General features: G+C 47.9%; 1 long non-coding RNA gene across 1 annotated transcript; it reads right to left on the reverse strand.

The window, feature by feature from the left end:
• Positions 1–6224: 6224 nt before the first annotated feature.
• On the reverse strand, positions 6225–17338 carry LOC146079377 (uncharacterized). Its single transcript, XR_014474499.1, has 3 exons — positions 17235–17338; positions 10193–10249; positions 6225–6500 (listed from the first exon to the last, which is right to left on the reverse strand). It is a non-coding gene; the product is annotated as an uncharacterized LOC146079377 (long non-coding RNA).
• Between the last annotated feature and the right edge of the window lie 5983 nt (positions 17339–23321).

A 23321-nucleotide genomic window follows, 5' to 3' on the forward strand; every position in this document is an offset into this window, starting at 1 on the left:
GGAAGGTTGTTGGGAGTCATTGCGAGAGGAAGAGGGGATCCCTTGGAAGTCGGCCAGACAGGTTCGGGGACCACATAAGAAATTAGCAGATTTTTCGAAAACACATTTTTCGTATATCTTTAAGCGGTTACATTTTTCTTGAGTAGCTCACACCCCTAAATAAGGCTGGCGACCCCTGCATTATACCATTCAATAATACAATGTGTAGCATGTCAAACATGACATAGGGAGGGGACATGACAGATAGTTGACTATGTGGTCGGGGATGTGTGAGGACTAGGATGGCTGCTTGAGAGAAAAAACAGTTTCTGTGTCTAGTCGTCCTTGTAGGCCTTAAGCTGTAGCCTCTGCCAGACGGAAGCCTCCGGAACAGGTCATGTGCAGGGTGGGACTTGTCCTCGATGGTCCTGCCTGCTAGTTTCAGGACCCTGGCATGATAGATGTCCTCAACTGCAGGGAGATTTGTGCCTATGATTTCCGCTGCTGTTCTCATGATGCGTTGTGGCCTCTGTCTGTGGTGAGCTGAGGCCGCACAGAACCAGTCTATGATTGAGGAACAGAGAACGGATTGGATGATCGCCGTGTAGAAGAGGATCAGAACCTCCTGCAGCAGTTTAAGCTTTCTTAGTTGGTGAAGAAAGTAAAGTCTCTGCTGGGCCTTCCCTGTACTGTACTCTTGATGTTAGGTCCCTATCTTAGGCCCTTGGCGATCGTGGAGCCCAAGAATCTGAATCTGAAGGATTCGACCATAGTTACCAGGCTGTCCTCAATAACGAGTAGGAGGTGAGAGTGGGGGGTCTTTCTGAAATCAGTGATCATATCCACCGTTTTTGTTTTGTGCATGCTGTACCAGGAGGTCAACCGCATCTGGCCCTTGCGCGTTCCTCGATTTCAGGCCCTGGGAAGTGTGGCCAGCACACAGATTGGCTGTCCTGTGGGAATGGTGGTAGTGATAAGAATCAAATATAGATTTGTGAAGACGTTCCTGTCTTTCCAGGGGGCCGGGAGCACCACCTGATTTTTGTAAGTTTCCCAGCTATTCCGGGGGGTAGACAAGAATACATTGGAGCAGGAAACATTGAAGAACAAGGAGCCTGTGCTTAGCTTGGGACAGAGAATATGAAAGGTCCTCTCTCTGCCCCAAATGGGTCCACGGAGCAGCAGCTGACATGGGTCTGACTGCATTTGCTTGGCCAGCCCTGCCTGTGAGAGAACCATGGCTCGGACAGAGGAAGCTGCAGGCCATCACAGACGCTGTGACGGGAGCCAGCGCAGGGCTGATCCAGCCGGGCTAACAGCATCAGCAGAGTCTCCAATCAGGCTGCTTGTGACTATAACAGGTGATCCACACACACAGCGAACCAGACCCTGCGTATGATTGTGCATAATGTATTACAGGAGACAATTAGTACAAGACGTTTCATGTGTTTCCAGCTTCATTCACAACCTAAGGGGGAAATTCCACTGCCAGCGAATGACCTCACAATTTGGTGGGGACATTTGCACGCACGAAGGGGTGCGCCCAGGGGCGTAACCAGCACCTTCTGGGCCCCATAGCAAAATCTTGAGAGCCCCCCCCCCCCCCCCCCCAACAGTGCCAGAGAGGGCGACTGAGCAAAAAATATTAGAGAGGAAGGGGCTAACGGGAAAGAGAAAAAGATAGGAGAGAAGTTAGATGGAGGGGGAGGGGTGAGAGGCAAATGGAGAGATTGCAAGAGAGAGAAAGAGATCAGATGAAGAGGGAGTAAGAGGCGGGGGTAAAGAGCGAGAGAGAAAAGGTTAAACGGAGCAGAAGGGGGAGAGAGAGGGGTAGAGGTTAGATGGAGGGGGAGAGAGTGCAGGAGAGAGTGATAATGAGGATATATGGAGGGAGAGGGGGTGAGAGAGAGGCACTCAGGCTGGCAGAGAGAGAGGATAGAGAGTGAGATTAAATAGAGGTGTGAGAAACAGGAGTACAGTAGTGCACTTTATTCCTCCCAATCTCATCCTCTCCCCTCTAAAGCCCGTGTACATGCTGTGTTGTGTGTCTCCCCACCCCCTCACTCTTAAGCATGTTGCTTCTGTATACTGTATGTATACCTCCATCAGGGTGTCCTGGTCGGCGCCAGGTCTTTCTCTGGTCAGTGCTGGGTCTCAGCTGATGCAGCCGTGCCATCTCAGTGCAGGCTACGGCGCACAGCGCTGGGCTGGCAGCAGCTCGCCGCACGGGTTTGCGTGCGATATCCACGCTGGGGCTGGTCACTAGATAGTGACGTTGAGCCCCGGCCGGCAGCATCAGAGAGGGGAAGAGAGAGGGGGGACGAGAGAGAGAGGGGGGACAGGCAAGGAGGCTGGATCAGCCGGCCCGGATCACGATTCACTAATGCAAGATGATACACTGCTGCGCTGACAGGGAAGGGGGAGGCGGAACAGCGCCGCCGAAATGCTGCCCATGCAGCATCATTTCAATAGATTGAAAGGGTGCAGGGGATTGCATGCAGGGGATTGCATGCAGGGCCATGGGGCCCCCCAAAGACCCAGGCCCCATAGCAGTTGCATCCCCTGCACCCTCCATAGTTACGCCACAGGGTGCGCCTGAAAATATTGGTTGTGACCTCACTTTTGACCTTGTCCCGCAAGGCCAACACTCTGAGAACTGGGACACTGCCGGCTCCCCAATAATTGGGCCAGTTATGAGGTATGAAAGGGTGCAAGGTAGGTTGCACTGCCTGCGTTTAAAAAGTGAGGCAATGGCAATTCGCACCCTTCACCTGTAATTGAATTTCCCCCTAACTGTCACTTTTGAATTGCCCAAGCTGCTTTCAGAGTTAAGCTGGCCATACATCTACAGATTAATTGTCAGATCTGGCTGGTTGGAACAAAAACCTGGTAATATCTGAATGACAGCTTTTGGCAGTTTTCCAGCATTTCAAAACAAATGGTCAACTGTCATCTGCTCTCATCCATTACCAGGATTTTGTTCCAACCAGACAGATCTGGTAATTAATCTGTAGGTGTATGGGCAGCTTTAATCTTTGCAATTGGCTGAGTGACACTGTCCATACCTCCCAACTTCTGTGCTGGGGAAATAGGGACACTCGCGCGGCTTAGCCCGAAAAGGGGGGGGGGGCGTATGCAAATAAGGGCACGGCTTATGCTAATTAGCCGCAACCTCATTTTCATACGAGAATAGACGCTGTGCGCATGCACACAGCGTCTATTCTATTAGATTGGGGGGTCTCCCAACTGCTACCCCCCGCAGCAGGACAATGCCTGCCGCGGGTGGGACAGCGGGATATGTAATCGTGACAGTTGGGAGGTATGCACTGTCGGTTACAGGAGCATCGGAATATTTGTCTGAGTTACACCCAGCTGCATTTGCTGGAAATGATGTGCAGCAGAACCCGGTTATGTTACACTTACTGCTGTGACTTATACTGCGAACGTGCCGATCCCCATCGTACTCGCAGCAAGCCCGGGCCTGGAACGTTACTGTGTATCTCTATGCTGCAAGCCCGGGCCTGGAACGTTACTGTGTATCTCTATGCTGCAAGCCCGGGCCTGGAACGTTACTGTGTATCTCTATGCTGCAAGCCCGGGCCTGTAATGTTACTGTGTATCTCTATGCTGCAAGCCCGGGCCTGGAACGTTACTGTGTATCTCTGTGCTGCAAGCCCGGGCCTGTAACGTTACTGTGTATCTCTATGCTGCAAGCCCGGGCCTGGAACGTTACTGTGTATCTCTGTGCTGCAAGCCCGGGCCTGTAACGTTACTGTGTATCTCTATGCTGCAAGCCCGGGCCTGTAACGTTACTGTGTATCTCTATGCTGCAAGCCCGGGCGGGTAACGTTACTGTGTATCTCTATGCTGCAAGCCCGGGCCTGTAACGTTACTGTGTATCTCTGTGCTGCAAGCCTGGGCCTGTAACGTTACTGTGTATCTCTGTGCTGCAAGCCCGGGCCTGTAACGTTACTGTGTATCTCTGTGCTGCAAGCCCGGGCCTGTAACGTTACTGTGTATCTCTATGCTGCAAACCCGGGCCTGGAACGTTACTGTGTATCTCTATGCTGCAAACCCGGGCCTGTAATGTTACTGTGTATCTCTATGCTGCAAGCCCGGGCCTGGAACGTTACTGTGTATCTCTGTGCTGCAAGCCCGGGCCTGTAACGTTACTGTGTATCTCTATGCTGCAAGCCCGGGCCTGGAACGTTACTGTGTATCTCTGTGCTGCAAGCCCGGGCCTGTAACGTTACTGTGTATCTCTATGCTGCAAGCCCGGGCCTGTAACGTTACTGTGTATCTCTATGCTGCAAGCCCGGGCGGGTAACGTTACTGTGTATCTCTATGCTGCAAGCCCGGGCCTGTAACGTTACTGTGTATCTCTGTGCTGCAAGCCTGGGCCTGTAACGTTACTGTGTATCTCTGTGCTGCAAGCCCGGGCCTGTAACGTTACTGTGTATCTCTGTGCTGCAAGCCCGGGCCTGTAACGTTACTGTGTATCTCTATGCTGCAAACCCGGGCCTGGAACGTTACTGTGTATCTCTATGCTGCAAACCCGGGCCTGGAACGTTACTGTGTATCTCTGTGCTGCAAGCCCGGGCCTGTAACGTTACTGTGTATTTCTGTGCTGTAAGCCCGGGCCTGTAACGTTACTGTGTATCTCTGTGCTGTAAGCCCGGGCCTGTAACGTTACTGTGTATCTCTGTGCTGCAAGCCCGGGCCTGTAACGTTACTGTGTATCTCTGTGCTGTAAGCCCGGGCCTGTAACGTTACTGTGTATCTCTGTGCTGCAAGCCCGGGCCTGTAACGTTACTGTGTATCTCTGTGCTGCAAGCCCGGGCCTGTAACGTTACTGTGTATCTCTGTGCTGTAAGCCCGGCCTGTAACGTTACTGTGTATCTCTATGCTGCAAGCCCGGGCCTGTAACGTTACTGTGTATCTCTATGCTGCAAGCCCGGGCCTGTAACGTTACTGTGTATCTCTGTGCTGCAAGCCCGGGCCTGTAACGTTACTGTGTATCTCTATGCTGCAAGCCCGGGCGTGTAATGTTACTGTGTATCTCTGTGCTGCAAGCCCGGGCCTGTAACGTTACTGTGTATTTCTGTGCTGTAAGCCCGGGCCTGTAACGTTACTGTGTATCTCTGTGCTGCAAGCCCGGGCCTGTAACGTTACTGTGTATCTCTGTGCTGCAAGCCCGGGCCTGTAACGTTACTGTGTATCTCTGTGCTGCAAGCCCGGGCGTGTAACGTTACTGTGTATCTCTATGCTGCAAGCCCGGGCGTGTAATGTTACTGTGTATCTCTGTGCTGCAAGCCCGGGCCTGTAACGTTACTGTGTATCTCTATGCTGCAAGCCCGGGCGTGTAATGTTACTGTGTATCTCTGTGCTGCAAGCCCGGGCGTGTAACGTTACTGTGTATCTCTATGCTGCAAGCCCGGGCCTGTAACGTTACTGTGTATCTCTATGCTGCAAGCCCGGGCCTGTAACGTTACTGTGTATCTCTGTGCTGCAATGTCCTGTGTGACTGCAATTGTTCTCCTAGTCTGAGATTAGGGAATTACTTAGAGGATTTGAGTCAGAGGTGCAAAGAGTCCCCATTTCTCCATCTGTGTGTGATATTTGAGCCTTGAGAAAGATCCGCCTGTTGAAGGGTCGAGTCCAGTGGCAGCCGTTTTACACCAGACTGAAGGGACGCAAAGAACAACGCCAGGATGCTTTCTATCCCCAGGCCTGTTACCCGGGACCGGACTGGTGACTATAGATTATGCACATGAACTGATTAACAACCAGTTCTAATACACTGCTTGGTAACTGCACCGCTTGCATCCTGTTGTCTGGAATACTTTTTCCGGATTTTTTAATTGTGTTTTTTATTGTTCATTGTATGTGTATATTACAAACTGGCTTCACCACTATAAGCCTTTTGTTCTTTCATGTACGCGAGCATTCCATTCACCAGACGAAACTCTGCTAATTGTATGTGAAAATCAGATGGAGCCTCATAATATGGAAGTATCAGATTGTGTCAGTTATCACCCTTGCACCACGTCGGTTTGGTTGTGATCACTATTCACCTTATCTGGCGCCGTTTGTAGTTATAAGCCTTATTTTCGTGTGGGCCAAATTCACTCACCCAGCCAATGGTGATGCGTATGTGCATCTAGTCAGGACACAGCAGGCGGTACTCAGTGTTTGTGCAGGTATTTAATGGCCTACATGCAAAAACACAACTTTCCAGCCAACAAACTTCATATGGAAACCAAGGAAACACATTATTTCCCCCCGCGCGCCGTACACGCAGCGTCTCAGTGCCTCCAGGCACTGACAGTATCAGACCCAACAGCAAAGAGAGAAGACATTTCATTGGTTTATGTTAGTACAGTACATTGTCATCTGCCCGCATTGGCCTCACAAACACAGCATTAGATATTATACAGCACAATGGCCGCTCATCAAAATTCATCTTTAGTTGGCGTCATCGCAATCCCCATATTGCTGCCATCTCCAGGTAAAAACAGAGACTGCAAGAGAGAATACAGAGATTATACAGCGTTTTATATCTGCACCATCGCCCCCTGGTGTACAGCAGTGGTATAACATGATGGTTATATTCCCAGTTACAGTATGGTGTGTTAGATTTATTTATTTATTTATTTATTTACAGGTTCTTATATAGCGCAGCAGATTCCGTTGCGCTTTACAATAGTAGACAGTGATAAAACAAACTGGGTAACAACATACAGACTTGGAGGTAGGAGGGCCCTGCTGCAAGCTTACAATCTATAGGGATATAGGGGGAAACACAAGGACAGGCACCAGTAATACCATAGCAGTCCCACCAAGTTACAAGTCCAGAAGGGTAGCTATATAATACATAAGTGCCTCAGAGGGTTATGCATGTAGAACTTAAACATTATAGGCTTGCCTGAAGAGGTGAGTTTTCAGGGAACGCTTGAATGTTTGGAGGCTATTGGAGAGTCTTATTGTGCGTGGAAGGGCATTCCATAGGATGGGAGCAGCCCATTAGATCTACAGTAGGTCTACTCTACAGTGAACATGGAGAAAAGATCAACAGTCAATAGGTCCACATGAGTTTTTCATGTTTAATTTGTATATATGTCGACATAGGTCTATGTCAACATATCTATCTATCTATCTATCTATCTAGATAGATTGAAAATGTCTTAATCAACACACATTGGTATGATAACATGAATTTCCTTATAACCAACAGCGTTCTTTATCCAAAAGAATTTAACAGAAATAAAAGTGAATTTGTGCAAACAATGGTGATGACATTTCTTATATCTGAGCAACCATTTCTGGATCACAACAATTGTCACTTTTGGTCAAGAATACCCAACGCGTTTCATCTCACAGAGACTTCATCAGAGGTGACACTTTGTGTATGTTATCTCTGCTAATAGATTAGTGGCTGAGGCCTGGGGGTCTATATGAGTAATAATCTAGTCCATTGAATGGTAAAATAGCAAGTGTCCTCTAGGAGGCTGTGTGCATGATCACCGCCTTCCCAGAGGACACAGGAACATAAGGGTTTACCCCTGATGAAGTCTCTGTGAGACAAAACACGTTGGTGTTCTTCACCTATACCAGGGATGGTCAAAAGGTCCATCGCGATCTACCGGTCGATCGTGTAGCTGCCGCCGGTAGATCACGATCAGGTAGTGTGTCCCATGTAAGCTGAAGCCTCTGAGAGTTTCTCCGAGGCTTCAGAGTTCCCAGTGAAGCAGTGTGTGGGTGGCGTTATGATGTCGCCTGCGCACCGAAGAAAAGTGAAGAGCAGGAAGAAAAGCAGTGGCCGTGAGATCAGCAACGGTGGGACTCGGGTGCCTGCAGTGTCTGTGGCAATCAGCGAGGAGGTGCAGTGGCAGCGAGGAGGCTCAGCCGGCAGCGGGGATCCTGACAAGTACAATACAAGTGGAGACATGCACTACATGTTGGGTGGGTGGGGGGCTTTCTCCAGTCCACAGCATTTTCTGTTATGATTAGAGGATAGATAGATAGAGGAGCCTGAGGAAGAGACAGATGTCTCGAAACATGTTGTGCCTGCACTAGTGATTTATCCCCCAGAGAAGTAGGTAAGCGTAAAACTAGAAGTCCGCACAGGCTCCAGGTCCGGACCCTTGGAAACCTGAGTGTTGACCCTAGGATTGACACTGCCTACACACTGGGCTTTTATTGTTTTATTGGTGAATAAAATCTTTTTTACTTCAAAATGACTGGAAAAGATACCGTTACATGTGTTGAACCACCCATCTACCCTTTAAAGAAACCTTGATAAGCTTATAATCTATTTTTATGAGTGAGTTGGGGTACGCTAATAGTACGCCACTTTAAAGAGAAAAAAACAGAAGTTTGTTGTTTATTGTTATCGATTTACACATTGGTTTGCCTTGTATTTCTTTTTTCATATATCTACAATGGAGAAATAAAGGGAACCAATTTCTGAAGAGGATAGGAGTTAAAGATCCATCAAAAGGGGAGTATTCTTTTCATATAGAATTTTTTTTTTTGGCAGTTCCCCATAACGTAGAATACCGTTTACTTATCATAAGAAATTCGATACCAACCAGTGAAGTCTGTGAGGAGAGCGCTCAAATCCTGAGTAAACTCACCTATTCATCAAAGCGTACCCTTCCACTGCATAAATTAGCTGGTTCTCCGACCCCTTGCCTGTTTACATCCTGCTATCTAACCACCACCCACTCGCTTGCACCTCTTGTAATCCGTCTGTCTCCCCTTCCTACTAGATTGTAAGCTCCTCCGAGCAGGGCCCTCTTCCCTCCTGTTGTCAAAGCCCACTTCTCTTCACATGTCACTCACAGCTCTCCTATACTCCAACACTCAGTGACCATCTTCGTCCGCATACTCATCTCCATCATTGGCCTCAAGCCTCTTATACTATGTTAATCAAGTCCTCACTACTTATATTTAAGCTGTAATGTGTATTGAACGGTGGCGCTCTTTATTTGTACTCTATTTTTGTTATTTATTCAATGTTATGCCAAGTTTTGTCTCCTTGTATTGTTCCTTTGTACGGCGCTGCGAAACACTTGTGGCGCCTTATAAATAAAATTATAATAATAATAGACCACCAATTTTGTTTACTTGACTAGGGATAGGGGAATATATCCCATTACCCAGGACAGGCGAACGCCAACCATATTAGCGTTAAAAGTTTTTCTGAAACTCCTAGAATTTGACACAACATTACACTTGTGAAGAGACTCTCCTCCCACTGTATAACAGAATTTTGCATAATCTGGTGTAGCAAACTGTGAATTTTGGCTTATTCCGTGTGATTTATTGTGAGTTTTGGCGCATTCCATGTGATTTATGGTGAATTTTGCCACATTTCGTGAGACATTGTGAATTTCAGCGCATTCTGTGTTACGTATTGCGAATTTTTGCACATTCTTTGTGTCAGAATGTGAATTTTGGCTCATTCCATGTGGCATAATGTTTAAGGGGCGTATTGCACTGGGAAAGGAATATTTTGCACAGGGGTGATCATGGTAAGTAAGTGTACAAAAAGTAGATACCGAGTTCCAAAAGTCCGGCCACCCCTGACCTATACAGATCCAATACAGCCTGGCACTTCTGTGTAACGAAGATTAAATGGCGGCGGTGCCTTCTTTAGGCCTTGGCATAGTCCACATGCTACCTAGGATCCCACCTCCTGCTTCCCTATACAGTATGCGGGCCCAGCCAGTCACGGAGCTGCAGGCTGCTGCCCATACACTATTGGACAGATGAGCACTCACTCGGCTGTCCTGCGCTGCTACGCGTTAGCTCAGCCGTCAGTCAGCACAGTGGGGACTTGGGAGCGCAGCTCAGATCCATAAGAGAGACCTGATCTGTGGTGGTGGTTGGCCCTTTTAAATAGGGGGGCACAGGTCTCCCCCTCTTTATCCGGCTCTGCCCATCTCCCAGTGACATCAGCCATTAGTAACTGGGAGTGGGGAGGAGAGGTCCACAGACCTCCAAGTCAGACAGGTAAGGAGCCACCGCTGGACAAGTCCAAGACCTACCACCCCCCCCCCCCCCCAACAACAGAACATCTGTGCATGGTGACGCATAATGCAAAAGTGCACCCCTGATTCTGATCTACCTTTTCAGGGAGATTGACACATATGAGTGTGAATGCAGATCAGGGGCTAAATCTCTGTATCACTGCCCATCAGTCTCTTACCCAGGTACACCGTATGTCATCCGCATCTGTCTCCACAAGGGTGCAGTCCTGAACCCCCTGCAAAATACAATAGATCATAATCAGTAACACTCCCTGCCGCTCCAACTGCACATTAATCAGTAACAGTGGCCTGCCACTCCAACTGCGCATTAATCAGTCACAGTGGCCTGCCGCTCCAACTGCGCATTAATCAGTAAGAGTGGCCTGCTGCTCCAACGGCGCATTAATCAGTAAGAGTGGCCTGCCGCTCCAACTGTGCATTAATCGGTAACAGTGGCCTGCCACTCCAACTGCGCATTAATCAGTCACAGTGGCCTGCCGCTCCAACTGTGCATTTATCAGTAAGAGTGGCCTGCTGCTCCAACGGCGCATTAATCAGTAACAGTGGCCTGCCGCTCCATCTGCACATTAATTAGTAACAGTGGCCTGCCGCTCCAACTGCACAATAATTAGTAACAGTGTCCTGCTGCTCCAACTGCGCATTAATCAGTAAGAGTGGCCTGCTGCTCCATCTGCACATTAATTAGTAACAGTGGCCTGCCGCTCCAACTGCACATTAATTAGTATCAGTGTCCTGCTGCTCCAACGGCGCATTAATCAGTAACAGTGTCCTGCCGCTCCAACTGCACATTAATCAGTAACAGTGGCCTGCCGCTCCAACTACGCATTAATCAGTAACAGTGGCCTGCCGCTACAACTGCGCATTAATCAGTAACAGTGGCCTGCTGCTCCAACTGCGCATTAATTAGTAACAGTGGCCTGCCGCTCCAACTGTGCATTAATCAGTAACAGTGGCCTGCCGCTCCAACTACGCATTAATCAGTAACAGTGGCCTGCCGCTCCAACTACGCATTAATCAGTAACAGTGGCCTGCCACTCCAACTACGCATTAATCAGTAACAGTGGCCTGCCGCTCCAACTGTGCATTAATCAGTAACAGTGGCCTGCCGCTCCAACTACGCATTAATCAGTATCAGTGGCCTGCCGCTCCAACTGTGCATTAATCAGTAACAGTGGCCTGCCGCTCCAACTACGCATTAATCAGTAACAGTGGCCTGCCGCTCCAACTGTGCATTAATCAGTAACAGTGGCCTGCCGCTCCAACTACGCATTAATCAGTAACAGTGGCCTGCCGCTCCAACTGTGCATTAATCAGTAACAGTGGCCTGCCGCTCCAACTACGCATTAATCAGTAACAGTGGCCTGCTGCTCCAACTACGCATTAATCAGTAACAGTGGCCTGCCACTCCAACCGCGCATTAATTAGTAACAGTGCCTGCCGCTCCAACTGCGCATTAATTAGTAACAGTGTCCTGCCGCTCCAACTGCGCCTTGAATAGTAACTGTGGCCTGCCGCTCCAACTGCACATTAATCAGTAACAGTGGCCTTCCGCTCAATCTGCGCATTAATTAGCAGCAGTGGCCTGCCGCTCCAACTGCGCATTATTAGTAACAGTGGCCTGCCGCTCCAACTGCGCATTAATTAGTAACAGTAGCCTGCCACTCCATCTGCGCATTAATCAGTAACAGTGGCCTGCTGCTCCAACTGCGCATCGGGACAGTCGTGGTAATTGGAGAATGTCCCGCTGTCCCTCCTGTGGGTGGCAGTGTCCCGCAGGGGTGGTGGGCTTGAGGAGATGCTGTGGGCATCTCTTTATTGCATGCATGGAGGGAAGGAGAGCAGGGAGGAAGCTGGGAGCTGCCCAGCTGCTGGGGGAGCGCTGTGACCACCAATGTGATACCCAGCCAGTGCTGGGCATGGGTGCGGATGTAAAGCATGGTAACAGCAGACATCTCATCACAATAGATCAGACTACAGGTCAGACAGGATTGTTACAGCAATCACATAGCAATCCTTGTTCTCCTCTCTCCAGCACAATCCCCGTATTACAGCAGTTTAGCTTTGCCTTACATTTGCTTCAATGGCAGCAGCAGCACAAACAATGATGGGCCGGCAGATACATTACACCGCGGGCAGTCAGGGATCAGTAGTGCAGCGGGCGCAGACTGAGATTCGTTATGCTGCGTTCTCCCGTTATTCGCTGGGGGATCTTTCCTGTCTATCTATGTGGATCTCTCCTGGACACGTCGCTGCGGGATCTTTCCTGTCTATCTATGTGGGGTCTCTCCTGGACACGTCGCTGGGATCTTTCCTGTCTATCTATGTGGGATCTCTCCTTGACACGTCGCTGGGGGATCTTTCCTGTCTATCTATGTAGGATCTCTCCTGGACACGTCGCTGGGATCTTTCCTGTCTATCTATGTGGGATCTCTCCTGGACACGTCGCTGGGGGATCTTTCCTGTCTATCTATGTGGATCTCTCCTGGACACGTCGCTGGGATCTTTCCTGTCTATCTATGTGGGATCTCTCCTGGACACGTCGCTGCGGGATCTTTCCTGTCTATCTATGTGGGATCTCTCCTGGACACGTCGCTGGGGGATCTTTCATGTCTATCTATGTGGGATCTCTCCTGGACATGTCGCTGGGGGATCTTTCCTGTCTATCTATGTGGGATCTCTCCTGGACATGTCGCTGGGGGATCTTTCCTGTCTATCTATGTGGATCTCTCCTGGACACGTCGCTGCGGGATCTTTCCTGTCTATGTGGGATCTCTCCTGGACACGTCGCTGGGGGATCTTTCCTGTCTATCTATATGGGATCTCTCCTGGACACGTCGCTGGGGATCTTTCCTGTCTATCTATGTGGGATCTCTCCTGGACACGTCGCTGGGGGATCTTTCCTGTCTATCTATGTGGGGTCTCTCCTGGACACGTCGCTGGGGATCTTTCCTGTCTATCTATATGGGGTCTCTCCTGGACAAGTCGCTGGGGGATCTTTCCTGTCTATCTATGTGGGATCTCTCCCGGACACGTCGCTGGGGGATCTTTCCTGTCTATCTATGTGGGATCTCTCCTGGACACGTCGCTGGGGATCTTTCCTGTCTATCTATGTGGGATCTCTCCTGGACACGTCGCTGGGGGATCTTTCCTGTCTATCTATGTGGATCTCTCCTGGACACGTCGCTGGGATCTTTCCTGTCTATCTATGTGGGATCTCTCCTGGACACGTCGCTGCGGGATCTTTCCTGTCTATCTATGTGGGATCTCTCCTGGACACGTCGCTGGGGGATCTTTCATGTCTATCTATGTGGGATCTCTCCTGGACATGTCGCTGGGGGATCTTTCCTGTCTATCTATGTGGGATCTCTCCTGGACACGTCGCTGGGGGATCTTTCCTGTCTATCTATGTGGGATCTCTCCTGGACACGTCGCTGGGGGATCTTTCCTGTCTATCTATGTGGGATCTCTCCTGGACACGTCGCTGCGGGATCTTTCCTGTCTATCTATGTGGGATCTCTCCTGGACACGTCGCTGGGATCTTTCCTGTCTATCTATGTGGATCTCTCCTGGACACCTCGCTGGGATCTTTCCTGTCTATCTATGTGGGATCTCTCCCGGACACGTCGCTGGGGGATCTTTCCTGTCTATCTATATGGGGTATCTCCTTGACACGTCGCTGGGGGATCTTTCATGTCTATCTATGTGGGATCTCTCCTGGACACGTCGCTGGGGGATCTTTCCTGTCTATCTATATGGGATCTCTCCTGGACACGTCGCTGGCGGATCTTTCCTGTCTATCTATGTGGGATCTCTCCTGGACACGTCGCTGGGGGATCTTTCCTGTCTATCTATATGGGATCTCTCCTGGACACGTCGCTGGGGGATCTTTCCTGTCTATCTTTGTGGGATCTCTTCTGGACACGTCGCTGGGATCTTTCCTGTCTATCTATGTGGATCTCTCCTGGACACGTCGCTGGGGGATCTTTCCTGTCTATCTATGTGGATCTCTCCTGGACACGTCGCTGGGATCTTTCCTGTCTATCTATGTGGGCACTCTCCTGGACACGTCGCTGGGGATCTTTCCTGTCTATCTATGTGGGATCTGTCCTGGACACGTCGCTGGGATCTTTCCTGTCTATGTGGATCTCTCCTGGACACGTCGCTGGGATCTTTCCTGTCTATCTATGTGGATCTCTCCTGGACACGTCGCTGGGGGATCTTTCATGTCTATCTATGTGGATCTCTCCTGGACACGTCGCTGGAAACTTTCCTGTCTATCTATGTGGATCTCTCCTGGACACGTCGCTGGGGGATCTTTCATGTCTATCTATGTGGGATCTCTCCTGGACACGTCGCTGGGGATCTTTCCTGTCTATCTATGTGGGATCTCTCCTGGACACGTCGCTGGGGGATCTTTCATGTCTATCTATGTGGATCTCTCCTGGACACGTCGCTGGGATCTTTCCTGTCTATCTATGTGGATCTCTCCTGGACACGTCGCTGGGGGATCTTTCCTGTCTATCTATATGGGGTCTCTCCTGGACACGTCGCTGGGATCTTTCCTGTCTATCTATGTGGGATCTCTCCTGGACACGTCACTGGGATCTTTCCTGTCTATCTATGTGGATCTCTCCTGGACACGTTGCTGGGGGATCTTTCCTGTCTATCTATATGGGATCTTTCCTGGACACGTCGCTGGGATCTTTCCTGTCTATCTATGTGGATCTCTCCTGGACACGTCGCTGGGGATCTTTCCTGTCTATCTATGTGGATCTCTCCTGGACACGTCGCTGGGGGATCTTTCCTGTCTATCTATGTGGGATCTCTCCTGGACACGTCGCTGGGGGATCTTTCCTGTCTATCTATGTGGATCTCTCCTGGACACGTCGCTGGGGATCTTTCCTGTCTATCTATGTGGGATCTCTCCTGGACACGTCGCTGCGGGATCTTTCCTGTCTATCTATGTGGGATCTCTCCTGGACACGTCGCTGGGGGATCTTTCCTGTCTATCTATGTGGATCTCTCCTGGACACGTCGCTGCGGGATCTTTCCTGTCTATCTATGTGGATCTCTCCTGGACACGTCGCTGGGGGATCTTTCCTGTCTATCTATGTGGGATCTCTCCTGGACACGTCGCTGGGGATCTTTCCTGTCTATCTATGTGGGATCTCTCCTGGACACGTCGCTGCGGGATCTTTCCTGTCTATCTTTGTGGATCTCTACTGGACACGTCGCTGGGGGACCTTTCCTGTCTATCTATGTGGGATCTCTCCTGGACACGTCGCTGGGGCCTTTCATGTCTATCTATGTGGGATCTCTCCTGGACACGTCGCTGGGGGATCTTTCCTGTCTATCTATGTGGGATCTCTCCTGGACATGTCGCTGGGGGATCTTTCCTGTCTATCTATGTGGGATCTCTCCTGGACACGTCGCTGGGGGATCTTTCCTGTCTATCTATGTGGGATCTCTCCTGGACACGTCGCTGCGGGATCTTTCCTGTCTATCTATGTGGGATCTCTCCCGGACACGTCGCTGGGGGATCTTTCCTGTCTATCTATGTGGGATCTCTCCTGGACACGTCGCTGCGGGATCTTTCCTGTCTATCTATGTGGGATCTCTCCTGGACACGTCGCTGCGGGATCTTTCCTGTCTATCTATGTGGGATCTCTCCTGGACACGTCGCTGGGGGATCTTTCCTGTCTATCTATGTGGATCTCTCCTGGACACGTCGCTGCGGGATCTTTCCTGTCTATCTATGTGGATCTCTCCTGGACACGTCGCTGCGGGATCTTTCCTGTCTATCTATGTGGGATCTCTCCTGGACACGTCGCTGGGGGATCTTTCCTGTCTATCTATGTGGGATCTCTCCTGGACACGTCGCTGGGGATCTTTCCTGTCTATCTATATGGGGTCTCTCCTGGACACGTCGCTGCGGGATCTTTCCTGTCTATCTATGTGGGATCTCTCCTGGACACGTCGCTGCGGGATCTTGCCACCTCTCCCGGATTTCCGGGATTCTCCCATTTTGGGTGGCAACCCTCAAGGAGGCTTTTCCAGTCTCCCGGAATCCGGAATTCTCCCGGAATCCAGGTATCTGAAAAAGCCTCCAACCCTATATCCTCTCTCCAGAACCCAGAGACGTCGCTGTCCGCCACTGCGGCTGCCTCCGCAGCCTCATGCTCGCAAGACGATGATGTCATCATCTCGAAAGTCCTTGTACTGCAGGCCCGCCGCTGCCGCTCGCCCTTCGACTCGCCTCTGCTCTCTGATATGCTGCACAAACATCATCCGGACCCCCTCTCTGCTGCGTGCCAGGTGAGGCTTGTCCTCTCCTGCTCTGCATTGCTGCCGGGGTCCGTGTGCGGGGAGGTCTGGGTGCCGCCGGACCTCTGGAGCTGGATGCGGGTCCTATTTGCTGGGACACTGCCAGGTTAGCTGTGGGCGGGGATCCCTCCACCGGGCGCCGCACAGTCCGAAAGTGGGGGCTGCTGCTGGCCAGTCCCAGCCAGGTGCCGGGGACACTGCAGGACGGGAGATGCTGGATGCCCCTGCTGCAGGCAGGTCTCTGCGCCAGTGCCGCCACGTGCTGCGGCCAGATGATGGGCTGGGTAGCTACGTGGTCAGGATGTCGGGACCGGAGCTGTCACTGCAGGGGAGCATATGCAAAATGTGCAGAGAGAGTTAGATTTGGGTGGGGTTTTACTTCAAAGTGAGATCTATATTGAAGTGTAAAAATAAAGCAGCCAGTATTTTCCCTGCACAGAAACAAAATTACTCACCCAAATCTAATTATCTCTGCACATGTTACATCTGCCCCCCTGCAGTGCACATGGTTTTGTCCATCTAAGAAGTATTTTGTCAGAAAGAGTGAACCAAAATAAGGCCCTAAGTGCCTAATCGTGTGTGACCCCTCCCGGGGAGCTGCCGGGGACATCGGGTCCCACTTGTCCTTAGTAGAGGTCGGACTAATATATTCACTAAATTAAAACCTGCAGCTCAGCTAAATGCTGGGATGTCACACCCCTCTACCAGAAACCACACCCATCTGGCATGTAGCTCCGCCCCCTTATCGGGCCAATTGCGACTTTGGTGCGGTAGGTCCTGATTTTAACAGAAGAAAAGTTGGGAGGTTTGGGTTGGAGACAGTGGAGATGAGTCATTAGAATAGATACATTTGATTTACCTTCTCTATATACTTACCCCATGTTCTTGATATTTACATTTTTGTAAATCCCTTTTTGCGTCTCTGGGGCACACAGTTTCTCTTATTTGAAATTTCAGTGTCCGAGAATCCCCGTCCCCCTATAGAGAAAATCATTGGAAAATTTAAAATGTCAGCCCTAATATATATATCGGTACATGATGCTCTAACGATGCTGAATCGATGTTTCTCAGCCTCTACTCCCATTTGTAGCTGTAGTTTTGAACCGCTGCGTCTAGCGGTAACTGGTCCCGGAATGATGATGTCGCTCTTTATCGTCAGCAAGCCGTGCAGCGTTCCTTCCGATTACTGGATCTTAACCACAATGTCAAGGATGGCAAATGATTATTTAGGGCGTCCTTACATTTGGTGCAGATTTAAGAATACTTTATTTAAATCATGGTGTAAAAAAGATCAGAAGTATCGTGGGAAGGGAGGCAAATGACATTTCCATAATTCCACCGAATTAAAAAAAAAAAGAATCTCTCCGTACATCAAATGAACAACCCTAAAATGAATGAACATCGAGATTGAACTAATTGCCTTCCTATAATCCATAAAAAATGCACCTCCTCTATAACATTTCCTTTTTGGATTACAAAATGTGCATATTAATATATAAAAAGTTAGAGCTTTTTATATACTGACTGGAACTTCTGATCCTTTTTACACCATGATTTTTAATCTTGCACCAAATATAGGGACGCCCTAAATAATCATTTGCCTTCCTTCACAAAGTGCACCGGGCTGCACAAAACACGTTGGCAGCATTGTGGGGAAGATTTGTAATCAGATATATATCTATATATATATATATTACAGTCCACGCGGGAACTTCATTATACCACCTAGCTTCTTGCCCACAACTTCCCCCTCTTCCCCAAATCTAGCCTCCAGTCTGGGAACACAAGCCAGCCCAGGCCTGACAAGTGTGACCATGCATATATTCTGAATGTCGACAGTTAGCCCATGTAGACATTGTGGTGTCAACAACATGACTATCAACATGGTATACCACCCCCCAGGGACAAATTATAGTAATTTCTTATGGAGGACAAGAAACTATTTATTCCAGTGACCACCATACAGTACAAATATCATTCCAGTGACCAGCATACAGTACAAATATCATTCCAGTGACCACCATACAGTACAAATATCATTCCAGTGACCACCATACAATACAAATATCATTCCAGTGACCACCATACAATACAAATATCATTCCAGTGACCACCATACAATACAAATATCATTCCAGTGACCACCATACAGTACAAATATCATTCCAGTGACCACCATACAGTACAAATATAATTCCAGTGACCACCATACAGTACAAATATCATTCCAGTGACCACCATACAGTACAAATATGATTCCAGTGACCACCATACAGTACAAATATAATTCCAGTGACCACCATACAATACAAATATCATTCCAGTAACCACCATACAGTACAAATATCATTCCAGTGACCACCATACAGTACAAATATCATTCCAGTAACCACCATACAGTACAAATATCATTCCAGTGACCACCATACAGTACAAATATCATTCCAGTAACCACCATACAGTACAAATATCATTCCAGTTACCACCATATAGTGCAAATATCAATCCAGTGACCACCATACAGTACAAATATCATTCCAGTAACCACCATACAGTACAAATATCATTCCAGTAACCACCATACAATACAAATATCATTCCAGTGACCACCATACAGTACAAATATCATTCCAGTAACCACCATACAATACAAATATCATTCCAGTGACCACCATACAGTACAAATATCATTCCAGTGACCACCATACAATACAAATATCATTCCAGTGACCACCATACAGTACAAATATCATTCCAGTGACCACCATGCAGTACAAATATCATTCCAGTGACCACCATACAATACAAATATCATTCCAGTGACCACCATACAGTACAAATATCATTCCAGTGACCACCATACAGTACAAATATCATTCCAGTGACCACCATATAGTACAAATATCATTCCAGTGACCACCATACAATACAAATATCATTCCAGTGACCACCATACAGTACAAATATCATTCCAGTGACCACCATACAATACAAATATCATTCCAGTGACCACCATACAGTACAAATATCATTCCAGTGACCACCATGCAGTACAAATATCATTCCAGTGACCACCATACAGTACAAATATCATTCCAGTGACCACCATACAGTACAAATATCATTCCAGTGACCACCATGCAGTACAAATATCATTCCAGTAACCACCATACAGTACAAAGATCATTCCAGTGACCACCATACAGTACAAATATCATTCCAGTGACCACCATACAATACAAATATCATTCCAGTGACCACCATACAGTACAAATATCATTCCAGTAACCACCACACAGTACAAATATCATTCCAGTGACCACCATACAGTACAAATATCATTCCAGTGACCACCATACAGTACAAATATCATTCCAGTGACCACCATACAGTACAAATATCATTCCAGTGACCACCATACAGTACAAATATCATTCCAGTAACCACCATATAGTATAAAGATCATTCCAGTAACCACCATACAGTACAAAGATCATTCCAGTAACCACCATACAGTACAAATATCATTGCAGTGACCACCATATAGTGCAAATATCATTCCAGTGACCACCATACAATGCAAATATCATTACAGTAACCACCATACAGTACAAATATCATTCCAGTAACCACCATACAGTACAAAGATCATTCCAGTAACCACCATACAGTACAAATATCATTCCAGTAACCACCATACAGTACAAATATCATTCCAGTAACCACCATACAGTACAAATATCATTCCAGTGACTACCATACAGTACAAAGATCATTCCAGTAACCACCATACAGTACAAATATCATTCCAGTGACCACCATACAGTACAAAGATCATTCCAGTGACCACCATACAGTACAAAGATCATTCCAGTGACCACCATACAGTACAAATATCATTCCAGTAACCACCATACAGTACAAATATCATTCCAGTAACCACCATACAGTACAAAGATCATTCCAGTAACCACCATACAGTACAAATATCATTCCAGTAACCACCATACAGTACAAAGATCATTCCAGTGACCACCATACAGTACAAAGATCATTCCAGTGACCACCATATAATGCAAATATCATTCCAGTGACCACCATACAATACAAATATCATTCCAGTAACCACCATACAGTACAAAGATCATTCCAGTGACCACCATACAGTACACAAGGACATCCCAGTGACCACTACACAACACACATAGCATCTGAGTGATCATCATACGGTACACAGTGCATCCCAGTCACCATCATGCAAATGCACTGTGCATTACACACACATCTATACAGTACACAGAGCCTTCATGTGACCACTTTATAGCACAACTTACATCCAGTAACCACCGTACAGTAAACACCACAGCATACAGTAAACACAGCCCACTATACAACACAAAGAATGTCAAGCGACCACCATGCAGTACACATAGGGTCCCAGTGACTACCATGCAGTACAGAGGGCATTCTTGTGACCATTTGACAGTACACAGTGCATTCAGTGACTGCCATACAGTACACACAGCATCCACATGAGCACCATGCAGTACACCAGTAACTGCTATGAAAGACACAAAGCATCCTAGTGACCACCATATCGCACACACACCATTACAGTGATTACCATACAGTACACAGTGAATCCCAGCGACCCAGTAATCCCAGTGACTACCATACATCTCTTTTCCTGTCACCCTATCTCTCTTTTGTTCCCCTCTCTCCCTGTCACCCTATCTCTCTTTTGTTCCCCTCTCTCCCTGTCACCCTATCTCTCTTTTGCTCCCCTCTCTCCCTGACACCCTATCTTGGTCTCCGATCTCCATTTCTCTAATTACTAATGACATCTCTCTTCATCCCTCTCAGTGACACCCTCTCAGGAAGATTCAGGGGAAATGTGAGGAAGAATTACTTCACAGAAAGAGTAGTAGATAAGTGGAATAGCCTCCCATCAGAGGTGGTAGATGCAAATACAGTAGTACAATGTGTGGAAGTCTAGTTACACACACGCCATTTTAGGATAGTATGGCCGCCATTTTGGTTCGCAGAGTTGCGCTAATAAAGTTTCCATACCCGATTCTGCGTGACAAAGTGGACCAGAAGAGTAGCCATACTATCACACATAAATTCATAAATACATACTGACACTAAGTAAAATATAGTTAAAGGTTTAGAACGCCACACATAGCTTAGTTAGCCCTGCATACATCTGTCTGTATCATGTTTAGTACCGTTCCGTTCCGTTTCTCATGCGTAGTTTTCCGGTCATTGCGAATATATCGCAATATACACGGCCCGATAGATATGGACATAATCCATATTCCAGAGACAGTTTCTGTTGAAAGTATATAACAAAGGAATCTATTAAAACCGGTTCTACAGCTATCTACAACCCCTGACGACGATACCAACAGACAAAAGGACTGCAAAGTTCACCTTCCCCCTGCACCTTTGCACACCAGTTGTATTACTTTGCCCCAATCACAGAGGACTTGACATATGATCTCTGACCAATGAGAATGGCCTTTGACCTCCCCTTTCTGACCCTATAAGATAGGCAACCCAGAGCAGCCTCAGTCACTTCGGCACATCTACCTTTCCCTGATTTTTCCACCGGACTATAGTTCAGCCCTGAACGATAGTGAGCTCTGACCGGACTGCGCTTCGCATATTTGATGAAAACGGTAAGCGGTTGCATTCACGGTATTTATCCTTATTGTATTGTTGGCTGGTTGTGTCTTGTATCTGTATTCTTTCCCCTTAGCAGAGCCTGTATAGTATTCATTGTTAGTATATTGTATTACTTGTTATACCTGTTTATTCTTATTTCTGTAACCCCCTTTTGTCCATTAGGGACTTAAATACAACCTTTTTACGGAGTTCTTATCTCCTTATTTCTATACAGTGGTCGTGTCTGTTTTATTCGCATAATAGCGATAAGGTACATTACGGACACTGTCCTTTAAGGTATATTCGCAGATTAGAGACAAAGTACTGCGAAAGGATCTCTTATTAAGGTATTGGTTCTTGGTGTATAATACAAATTAAAAGGTACGCTACGCTGCGCTACGTTTTGTTCGCACGTAGTTAGGAATAAAGGGTAAGCAGGTTACGGACACATTACGTAACCTGCGCTTTTCACTTATTGTATCTCTGGTCATATTTAATCGTCATTAACAATTGAGGGCTCGTCCGTCCGCTCCACATTCCAGAACTCAGTACCAGGCGTGCGACCCGACCTATACCAGCAAAAGGGTGGAAGTATTTATTTGTTTCCATTGCTGGATAGGCCGAGTCCGCGGCGGTGCGGGGTTCGGGAAGTGCTAGCGCCGAACCCGGAGCACAATAAGTGAAAGCCACGTGTTTAAAGCATATATTAAGTGTTTAGTAAACTGTACTTCTGCCTGCCACAAGTAGTTTAACGGGGTATAGTGTCTTGAGTTGCTTGTTCATTACAGTATATGTACCACATGCGATAAGGTTCGCACACGTGGAATCTGTGTTTATTATAGTACATAGAGGATCCCCTCTGTGCAAAACTATAATTGTTTATTGTTAGTTACCGCAAAAACAGGGACTCCGCCACGTGGCGACAAGTCCTGGGCCTTTTTGCAGTAACGTAAAGCGTCTATTGTGCACGTGCCCACATCGGGAAAGTTTCGCATCTTTGTACGTGGTTTACGGATTAAGTGCGGGATTTATTTCGCATCTTTATACGTAACTCTCGGACAGAGTTAAGGGATTTATTCCACATTTAGGCGCAATTACTGCGTATAGCGAAACCCGAGCGCAACCTTGCAAATACACCATAGAACACGTGGGTGGCCGATTTCATCGGCGGCCTGTGAACAACGCACGTACACACGTGGCTGTTCATTGGTACTGCACACGCAGCACACATAGGAATTAAGAGGTGAACAGTATTAAACCACTAGCTTTATTTAAACAGTATAGTAATATACTGCG

This window comes from Crinia signifera, chromosome 5 (assembly GCF_055691185.1).
Source record: "Crinia signifera chromosome 5, ASM5569118v1, whole genome shotgun sequence".
In the NCBI taxonomy this organism is placed as follows: domain Eukaryota; kingdom Metazoa; phylum Chordata; class Amphibia; order Anura; family Myobatrachidae; genus Crinia; species Crinia signifera.